The 11400-nt window shown below is 35.8% G+C and overlaps 1 protein-coding gene across 5 annotated transcripts in view; it reads right to left on the bottom strand.

Annotated features, from left to right (window-relative positions):
* Window positions 1–11400, bottom strand: part of BMPR1B (bone morphogenetic protein receptor type 1B) — a 241724-nt gene that overhangs the window by 127075 nt on the left and 103249 nt on the right. The window lies entirely within an intron of this gene.

Genomic DNA, 11400 nt, shown 5'->3' with positions numbered 1-11400 from the left:
CAAGTAGCTAAGAGTTTTGGCCTCATGGGCTAATTTACACACTTAGCAATTTCGAATTCAACAGTGCTATCAATAAGCAGGGTCATCTTGCGGCATTTTAAAATATATTTTTGAAGCGGCCTAATGGGAAGTGCCTTCAACTAAGGATCACAGGATCCCAGCTCTACTGCAGTTCTGAGTAGGTCACCTAATCCCTCCAAGCATCCGTTCTTGCTATAAAATAGAAATCCCCTTATGCCTCCCAATATTGTCACATTGAACAAATGACATATTATGTGAAAGCCTGTAAACTATAAGATATGGTACAAAAATCAATGTCCTCACATTAGTCATATGTATAAACTTGCATATATTAACATACACTTGGCATGAGAGGTCTGTTGTTTCGTTTGTGGGTTTATATTTCAAAGCTGGTGAACCCAAAAATCTGTTACACAAATGCATATAAACATATTTTAAAGGAAGTGAGGCTGAATGTGGTGGCTCATGCCTGTAATCTCAGCACTTTAAGAGGCTAAGTCAGGAGGATCGCTTGAGCCCAGGAGTTCAAGACCAGCCTGGGTAACATGGCAAGACTTCATTTCTATAATTTTTTTTTTTAATTAGCCAGGCGTGGTGGCACATGCTTGTGTTGCCAGTTATTCGGGATGCTGAGGCAGAAGACTTTCTTGGGTCTGGAATTTCAGGCCACAGTGACCCATGAACGAGCTACTGGACTCCAGGCTGGATGACAGAGCAAGACTCTGTCTCATAAACGTAAATAAATAAAAATAAAAGAAACGAGTCTTAAAGGTTTGCCATCATTGCTGCTAGATCTGAAATAACTTCAAAGGTCTTACATAAGAGTTGGAAAGAACGTATACATTTAAAACATTTCACCATACTGGAAGTTTTCTTGGCAGGCATGTGTTTTACAGGAGAAGGCAACAGTCTCTGAGGAAAAAGGAGAAAGATATGGAGAAAAGCTTTGGGTGGATGTGTGTTTAAACTGGAAACATGTTGGGTTACATTCATTTTGAGCCTTATAGGCTTTACATTGGAAATGGGAATTATTCTCCCATTAAGGAAAATAAAGTTAGTGGCAATTTCACCATAAAAAAGATGTACTGTGTTTCTGGAAATAAAGAAAGCATCTGAAGTTTTCCCTCAGTTATAACTTTAGAGTATGGCTCTGCTAACAGTGTAGCTTTCATTTATATCTAACCTGAGCACCAAGGCATTATTGGTGATCCACAACAGTCTTTCTTATAATAGAACAGGTTGGTCTCTTTTCCTCTGTCAAAAGGAAAATATATTTTATGCTAAATCTTCCTCATTCATTTAAATTAGCAGTAGCAGTTACATGGCATATAATATTTTAATATCATTTTAATAATGTCTCATTTAAAAATTCAATTTCCATAGTCTTTTTATAAGCTCAAATGTCAGAAATTGCATTGATGTCACAGAAACGAACTCAATGGGTACACACACCTCTAAACAGAATAAAAATAAAAATATTTTCCTGCCATGGAACATAACATTAAAGCTCAGAAACAGGCATAGCATCTGAATTTTTAAAAGAATATATAAATATAAATAGCAAAGGTCACACCTAGAACATCAATACAATTTCCTTCCATTTCATATTTTGTTTCAAATATCAAATATCTGCCAAAATTCACGGGAAAAAAGCTGACCATGCCAAATGATCATACATGATTTCTATTATCATTCAAAAAGAAGCGCACACTGATAGAATTTGAGAAATGCTGATTGTTTAGGGTAGTTACTTATTCAATGTGGTCAGAAAACACATCTGATTTGGAACACTTACCTAGCAACAGTGCACAAAACGATATTTTCTAACAGCCACTACTAAAACTTGTTTCTAAATGGGGAGTTTTCATATTTTCTTTCCAATAAAACAAAGTGGCCCTTTAAAAACCATATGGTGGTGTAAAAAGAAGTTTCATTCAGCATCTATTTTTAGACACAAGTTTCCTTATAAAATATACCACAGTCACAGAGCTGAAGGAGCCTTCTTGTTTCTGCGGACAAAGCCTCTCGCCATCTAACAAATCTTCTGCAGCTCTGCTAGCCACTGCGCCTGTCCTATTTCTTCCCTCCCAAAAAAGAAAATGTAAACAAAATGGAATTGGTTTTTAAACAAGTTATTTTTCATCTGTTCAGCAAGCTATTTTGAGGTAACACATGTGTAAGAGAAACCTTTCCCAAGGCTCACATAAGTTCCTATTAATTTTCAGCTAAGCTCTTTCGGTAGAACATGCGTTGCCAATACATGAGAATAGACCAGTTCAAAAGAACAAATGTACGTCTGTAACTATTTCTGCCAATCTCCAAGCAGCATTAATAGTGTTCATTTTAAATTTCTGAAATACAGCAGTGGGTTCAGAAACATTTTTTATGCTCCATATCTCACATACGACTTATAAATATATGCATATTTTATATGTATAAAATATTACACAACTTAAAATTTGGCATAGCATTTCTGCCCTATTACATAAAGAAGCCAATAAGAATTGACTTAGTGAATTTTGGTAGACCGATGAAAAATACCAAAATGCCAAAAAAAAAAGGCATATCCTAATCAGCATTTATTTAGCTGTATTAACATCATGAAAGAAAAATAATAGGCAGCTAAAGTGTTTAATTTGGTATAAAGCTATTGATTTCACAATAAATTAACACCAGGTTTAAATTTTATTAAATCAGATGAACCAAAGCCTGAATTTATCTGCTAGGTTAAAAATCTTCTTTAAAATCTCTAACTTATAGCTACTTCATACCATGCAAATGATGCAAGAATTCATAAACACAAAAGTATTCAATAAGACAATCACTGCATTTGCACTGCATTCTTTCTAGGCCAAGTAAGTACTGCAATTTCTTCCATGTTGAATACAAATATGGTAGGAACTGAAAGAAAAAGCTACAAAGAATTTATAACCACTATTTTCCATTATATTTTAGATCTCGGGAAAAAATTAAAAATTATGAATATGCTATTTGTTACTTGACCCCATACAACTCAACACTTGCATGCCCATATAGGACTATTTCTTTTAGCATATTTTCTTCATAAAATCTCAAGCATCTTCGCAATCCAGTGATCATAAATAAGATAGTCAGCCAGACACGGCGGCTTACGCCTGTAATCCCAGCACTTTGGGAGGCAAGGCAGGAGGATCACTTGAGGCCAGGAGTTTGAGATCAGCCTGGGCAACAAAGCAAGACCTCATGTCTACAAAAATAAAATTAAAAATATTAGCTAGTTATGGTGGTGTGTGCCTGTAATCTTAGCTACTTAGGAGGCTGAGGCAGGATGACTGCTTGAGTCCAGGCTGCAGTTCAAGGGTAGAGTTGGAGACTGCAGTGAGTTACGATCGTGCCACTGTACTCTAGCCTAAGGCAATAGGCAATATCCTGTCTCAAAACTAGTAACAAAATAAAAATAAATTATATTGTGTTTCACCAGTAGACGGCACCATTTAGGTAGGGCAAGTTTCTCAATCCCAGCAACACTAACATTTTGGGCTAGATAATTCTTTTTTTTTTTTTTTTTTTTTTTGAGATGGAGTCTTGTTCTGTCACCAGGCTGGAGTGCAGTGGTACAATCTCGGTTCACCGCGACCTCTGCCTCCCGGGTTCAAGCAATGCTCCTGCCTCAGCCTCCTGAGTACTTGGGACTACAGGCATGCACCAGCACACCCAGCTAATTTTTTGTATTTTTAATAGAGATTGTGTTTCACCATGTTGGCCAGGATAGTCTCAATCTCTTGACCTCGTGATCTGCCTGCCTCGGCCTCCCAAAGTGCTGGGCACATGAGCCACTGCGCCCAGTAGATAATTCTTTTTTGTAGGAGGTTGTCCTTGTAGTATAAGATGTTTAGCAGCATCCTTGACTTCTACTCATTAAATCCCAGCAGCATCCCTACCCAGTAGTAAAAATAAAAAAATGTCTCCAGACATTGCCAAATGTCCCCTGGGAGACAAAATTGTCTCCGAGTTGAGAACTGTAGATTTAAGGCAATGGGTTTTCATTTTAATTGCAAATTTAAATTAAGATAAATCAAGATTCTCTGGCTAGGTACAAATACAATCAAACTTTACTATTATATAATAAACTATAAGGTGCATAACACCCAAGCTTGTATAAATTTACACTATTCTCTTCAATAATACTTTTAAATTTTATCAAGGTACCAATATTGGAAGTAACTATTTCTGATTTTCCAAAAATATCCCCCAATTAAAACGTTTCCTTTCACCACTTGAGGAAGATTTATTTTGATTTTGGTCTAGCTTAAACAGTTAGGAGTAAGTACAGGAAGTTTTATCTGAAAAATGAACATGGACCAAGTCTTCTAAATTGGCCCTAGTGCTATTTCCTATCATAGCTCCTGTTTGTTTACATTGGAGTCCTTATAAATTGGGTGTTATTTCCTTTCCACTAAGTTTCAAGGTATTAACAACCAAGGAGGTGTTTTTGGACTTCTTCCTCCCTCCCTTTCTCCCACTTTCCACAAATAAATAATGCATTGCATGGATCACAATTTTAAGACCAGTCCCCAAACTTCAAAACTACTAATATGGTGAACTGATTTTACCCAAACCCACCTTATATTTGAAAACATAACAGTTTCTCTAAACTGGAAATGAACAAAATATGTATTCTCTAGTAGGTAACTTTACTTTCCAACAATATCATTTATCTAGTCATTTCACAGCTAAACCCTGCAAATTCTTAAGTAAAGCAGTTCCATTTATTTTGACTTCCTGCCTAGCCTCTTCTTTCCAGAGAAAACATTATTCTAATATTTTCATCCATTAAGTACTCTTAAAATTAAATGTCTCTATTTAAACAAAATTTGTTACCCTCACTCCAAAAATGGGGATGCTAGGCACAATTAAAGGAAATAAATGTTTTTCAGTTCTCTTGATAAAGTTATACTTGTCTAGTTTTAAAGAAGCATAGGTTATTTCCATTAGTGACTTTCATTTGTGTGAATTGCTACAACTACAATGGTAAAACAAGTGGCTTTGTATGCAATACGAAGCAGTATCCGACAGTTGCAAAACTTTCCTTGACCAGTGAACTTCCAGTGAAAAAAAACTGTTGAAAGTTCACGCACCCCAATTGCACATTCATTATAATTAAACAAAAAGATTACACAGACATTGCTGACAAGGATTATCAAAATAGATTGGCGCCACCTGCCCCTTGCTATCCCATTAATTAGTATGAAGTCCGAGGTGCCAATTAGCAAGAAGCAGCAGAAAAGGATCAGTAAACACTGCTCAAGCTGAACTTGAAGATTAACTGTTCCAGTTCAGGTTGCATTTCTTAACCATACTAGGTTGATTTGTTTATGCAACCCAAAATTGAATCCTAAGCTGGTTTCTTTGTCAGTTTTGAAAAACAGTAGTTATTTATCATTAGGAAGACATTTCAGTTGTGTGAAATAATAATTCCAAAAATAACTGCACAAAAATACCATATAATTCCACAAACAAGTGGACATTCAGTATTTCACAGGGATGCAAAACACTTAATAATCCAGGTAATCTAGTGACTAAAATGCTTTCACATTATAAATTACAGATCTGTGGTAGTTAATATTAAATCAGGGAAACAACTAGAGTACTGTGTGGTTAATGGTAACTAACATCCCCCTAGCTACTAAATAGCACTTTATGGGCCAGAGCAATATTAACTTTTTAAAAAGCAAGTAGAGTAAATGCTTTCATTATTTGTTTTCTGGAAATAATATTAATCAGTTTTCAATTTATTAATTCTTAAAAAAACTTTCCAAAAACAATATAGGTATTTCCATACAAATCCCAACTCAATCCAAGACTTCTCTGTTCGCAGCAATATTATTCTGGATACCTAAAATTACTTCCTTTAAGAAAAGTACTATAAAATGCAAATTATCAGCAAATTAAAATGTGAATTTGTTAACACTGTTACATCTACATAAAATGATTAGTATGCATTCTTTAATAATTATTTTATATTTCATCACTAAATATTTCAGTTGAACCTATACATTAACATTTGCTTTACTTAATATGAACTGATTTTATTGAAAAGATAGTATTATCATTTCTCAGTCTTTTGGCTAAGATCAAGTGTGAAAAAATATTATTTTCCTCAAACTTCGGGGAGGAATTTTGCTCACAGAACCTTCCTTTGTTTACCCATTTCACAACAGTATTTTCTTTTTGATGTTGACACAAAAGCATCTTATCTCTCTAGAGTCCCCACAACAATAGAGCAGGTGTTCTCTAACAACACTATCTACAAATCCTGAAGAATAAAACGTAGACTCTTTGCATTAGAAAAAGATATATACCAAGGCCGTTTCAAGACCCAATTTTCCCAATGGCATTACAGTATACACATCGAAAAATGGGAATAACAATCTCACAGAGTTGCTGAGAGAATGAAACCAGATAACAGGTTTAAAGGAAAGTTTTTAGGGCAACACTGAAATACTGATGCTAAGTGCCTGTCTAGGAAACACCTCAAACATTACCTGTGCTTGATAACACTCTTAACATCTAACTTTGTGGCACACTGGGGTGAAGCCCAAGAACTGAATGTTTAAGAAACACACATGGTGATTCTAACACAAGCCCCATATGGCCCACACTAATATTGCCTCTAGATATGAACATGTGGAGGCCACATACATGCAAAGAAGTCCCTCATGGTGCAGTAAGAAGACAGGCGGAAAGAACAGGTTGGTGGCCATGGGACCAAAGTCAGATAACCTTTCCCAAGGCAGCAGTTCAGCACAGAATTCACACAAACATAAGATTTTTACACTGGAACCTAGCCTTCCAACTTCAGTTAGTTTGAGAAATTGAAAAGAACAATATTGACAGGAAGGGGAGCTGCTTGCGTGGCTTGCTGAAGAGTGAAAAGAAATCTTGCAAATTCCTCACTTGGGCATTTCTGAGAAATCTGAAGAGTGGGGTTAAGGAAAGAGTACATAGTGGATAAACAGCTGAGCCTTGGTGGGGAGGAAAGACCCCCACTCACACAAGGAAAAACAAAGTGAATGTTTTCCCTATGGAAAAAGAAACTAAAGGAGCAAATAAAATAAGTATAAATCTGTTCTCCCTACTCTTGTCTTATCTGACCAATGCTGCTGCGTCTCCCTATAATAAATCATAGTCCTTAGTGAAAAATGACAATCACGTCGAAGTTGCACTATCCAGTTACTTGGTATAAACTGTTGCTTTATATAGTTACATGTATTGTGGATAAGACGGTATACTTGTTAGGGAAAGGGGATAAATACATTTTTATTTAATAGCGTGTTAGCTAAATTTATAACTTTTTAAATATTTTGACATATGGTCTGTAGCTCTCCATTTGTACTCTTGCCCTGGACCCTGCAAAAGTCAGAAGTAGATGTGGAAAACACTTCACAAATACTTTATTAAAGCCTTCCATCTTTCTCCTTCTCTTGCCTTTCTTTTCTCTTATCTCTACAATCTATAAAAAAGTTGCATAATTCAAAATGCTCCAAAGATATCTACCTATTTCATCCTTTTAACAGACCAGAAAAAATGATGTACTGGCTCAAATATTAGCCAGTCTCTCTCATAGTAACAAATGGCAAAAACCTGAAAGCAAATAAAAAGCTACATCTCTATATCTGTAAAGTTATAGAAAACAGGAAGGAGAAAACCAGAATGTCAACATACTTATCATAATTAGGGAAACAAAAAGAAGTATAACATATGGATGGGCTTTAGAAGAGCTTCAGAAAAAGCAGAAAACAAAATCTTCACTTAACATAACTCCGAACACCTAACACAGTACCTGGAGGGTAGAAGGTACACAATAATTGTTAAATGTATCAATAAGTGAAAAAACCGAAGTGGTAATAATTGTACTGAGAAAATGCTAACAGGTTATACAAGATCACGCTAGACCTAAGCATGAAGGCCCCTCCTCTAACTCAGGGACTACAGCTATGTCACCAAACTTTTTGGTCTCAGAACCTTTTTACCTTCTTAAAACTTATTAAGGACCCCAAAGAGCTTTTGTTTCTATTTTTGTTTATGTTGAGTTTAAGTTTATTTTTCTTATGTTCATGTTTTATCTTTGTTTGATTCACCATATTCAAAATTAAAACTAAGATATTTGTAAAATATTTATTAATGTATTTCAAAGTAACAGTAATACATCCATTATATGTTGTCATAATTTTGTTATGAAAAATAACCAAATTCCCTAAATAAAAATAATTTGGTGAGAAGTATCTGGCATAACATAAGATAGAGTCTCAACTCTGCTTCTGTATTCAATATGTTGTGATAAGATGTTTTGGCTGAAATATATGAAGACAATCTGCAGATACAAAGCTGGAAAAAGGAGCAATATTTTATCTTTTTTGTTTTTATTATTATTTTTTGAGATAGGCTTTCACCCTGTTGCCCAGGCTGGAGTGCAGTGGTGCACTCATAGCTCACTGCAGCCTTGAACTCCTGGGCTCAAGTGATTCTCCTGACTCAGCCTGGTGAGTAGCTGGGACTACAGATTCACACCACCATATCTGGCTTCTTTTTTTTTTTTTCTAGTAGAAACAAGGTCTTTGCTATTTTGCCCAGGCTGGTCTCAAACTCCTGGGCTCAAGCAATTCACGTACCTCAGCCTCCCAATGTGCTGGGATTACACAGCATGAGCCAATGCCTCAGACCAGCAATATTTTTTTGTTTTGTTTTGTTTTGTTTGAGACGGAGTTTCACTCTGTCGCCCAGGCTGGAGTGCACTGGCGTAGTCTCGGCTCACTGCAACCTCCATCTCCTGGGTTCAAACAATTCTCCTGCCTCAGCCTCCCAACTAGCTGGGACTACAGGCCTAAGCTACCACACCCAGCTAATTTTTGTATTTTTAGTAGAGACAGGGTTTCATTATGTTGGTCAGGCTGGTCTCAAACTCCTGACCTCAGGTGATCCACCCGCCTCAGCCTCCCAAAGTGCTGGGATTACAGGCGTGAGCCACCACGCCTGGCCACCAGCAATATTTTAACATCCTTTTTTAGAAAGTATGAATATTCTTCCTTAATACTACTCCCAAATTCAAGAAGTGCTAGTTTCTCAAAAGTGTAGTTGCAATGTAGATTTGAACCATATAAATAAAATATTTGTACAATGACATTACAATCTATTCTATTATCTTCCATTTTGAACGAATCTCTCATCCATGCATAATTTTGTAACATCCTGTGTTCATCACTGATCATTTGAAAAATATCAGCCCACCGAGTTACACAGACCTTTCAAATGGTAACACATTTCCTTGTGCAATAACAACAACAACAACAAAGCAGGACCAAGGATATTTCTAGAACATTAAAAAGGCATGAGATTTCACATGACTGGAAATTTTTACTACTTTGTCAAGAACATTTTTCAATGTTCATTTTTCTTTTCTTTCTTCAAGCGTGCAGCAGTGAAGATCACAATGGCGTACAGCACACCCTGTATGTTGATGGGTGCCGGGGTGGTAGCAATTTTACCTACCTCTGCTTCTAAACCACAGGAGCAAATGTCAGCATACAGCAAAAGGCAAATAACACATTAGTATTCTTGTGAAAATGGTTTTGAATTCACAAAAGCCCTAAAGGTTCTTAGAGACACCCCCTTCCAAGGGTTCATGGACCACACCTGCAAGTCACTGCTCTGGCTGCCTCTTCCCACACATCACAGAACCCTATGGGATGGAGGGATAGCCACAATCCTGCTCCACCCAGTAGCCCTGCTAGATGACACTCTGTGAAGTACAGAACCATTTCGTTCTTAGCAGAATGTTTTTAGGTAGTATGTAGTGGAAAAGTCACTGGGAAATAATGACAACTCAAAAAGGTCTGAATCTTGAAATCAGGACCTTGGTAGTAAATTAATCCTGGTAGTAAAAATCTACAAATCTAATCACTGAATTTCTAAGGATCCACTTTATGTATAAAAGGTGTTATTAAAGGCAGATTAAGTTCCCTTTTAGAATTCTGATATTATAATGACAAAATCAGATAACAGGTCCCTGCATCATCTTACCCTACATAAAACAGAGAATGCAATCATTCCCAAGTCTTATTTCACAGGCAGGTTAGTGGCCTTTCACTCTGTATAAGCTACAATACAAACCAGAGAAAAATTCTGCACAATTAATTAATCTAATATTAGTTGGAGTTTGACATAACAAAATTGAAATGATTCATCAAATTAAATAGGTCAGGCTTTTTTCATTGTTTCTTAAATAATGGTAGTTAAACCCTAGAAAGATTGCTTTTATTAACTATTCTTAATATCTTTGAATCTATAATTCTTGCATGGATTCTATTAATTAAAAGATAGTCCAACTTCTGAATTTGGATGCTGATATAATATTTGCTGAATCAACAAATATTTATATTAGCTGCAAAATTCAGAATTAGAAAAGATTTTACAGTTGATTTAGTTAACAAGATAGCAAATATGTTTAGTGCTTACTAGTTGTCTCAACTATTACAGAATCGTTTATTCATTTTAACAATTATTTAGGACTTACAACCTGTCAGACAACCACTCTAAACACCAGACAAACAGTAATAAACAAAATAGAGTCCCTGGCTAAATGTAAAACTGTATTTTCCCTAACGACACAGACCTAGCCCCGAATCCTTAAAACACTATCAAGAAACCACTACTAAGCAAATGTGCCGCTTGGATCTAGTTTTAGGGTACTAAACATCTTTATTTTAAGATAATAAAGTGTCTCATGTGATGTTAGATGCTACAGGAAAACCTGAAGAAGTAAAAGACAGTAGTTTCCACAAAATGACTATAATGTAATTAGGTAAAGTGATACATATATACAAAAAGCAAATATATAATAGGTAGTATAATAAATGTCAACTTAATAACATAACAAGTGAAACAGACATCTAGACTTCAACGTGGGTTGATGACTTCTAACAATTAGGTCTTTTCTAATTCGTCACTTCTTTACCCTTGCTCTTTTCTTCTATTCCATGTATCAGTAGTGCTATTCTGAAAGTTTACATTTTCTAATTTTTTAAATCATATCTAAGGACACTGTTTGCTTCCATGTATATAGAAAACAATAAGTGTATAAATCCTGAGAAACTGGGCATTCTTAGGACCTGTTTTCTCATGCCTTTTCCAGAGCACAAATAGCTAGCCTGGGGAGGCATCTCTGCATGGGGTGAGCTGTCTCATATGTAAAGCCTATTTATGTGGGTCCTTTAGTACTGACCTGTACCTGTAAGTCAGCCAAGGAAGCAAATGTCCATGATTTCTCAATGGAAAATCAGATAAAAATAGTCTTATCTAAAATAACATCGGTTGAAGAAAATACATCAGGAACTAGCCTTG

Source organism: Piliocolobus tephrosceles, chromosome 3, assembly GCF_002776525.5.
Source record: "Piliocolobus tephrosceles isolate RC106 chromosome 3, ASM277652v3, whole genome shotgun sequence".
Lineage (NCBI taxonomy): Eukaryota > Metazoa > Chordata > Mammalia > Primates > Cercopithecidae > Piliocolobus > Piliocolobus tephrosceles.
This window is presented reverse-complemented; position numbering and strand designations above follow the sequence as displayed.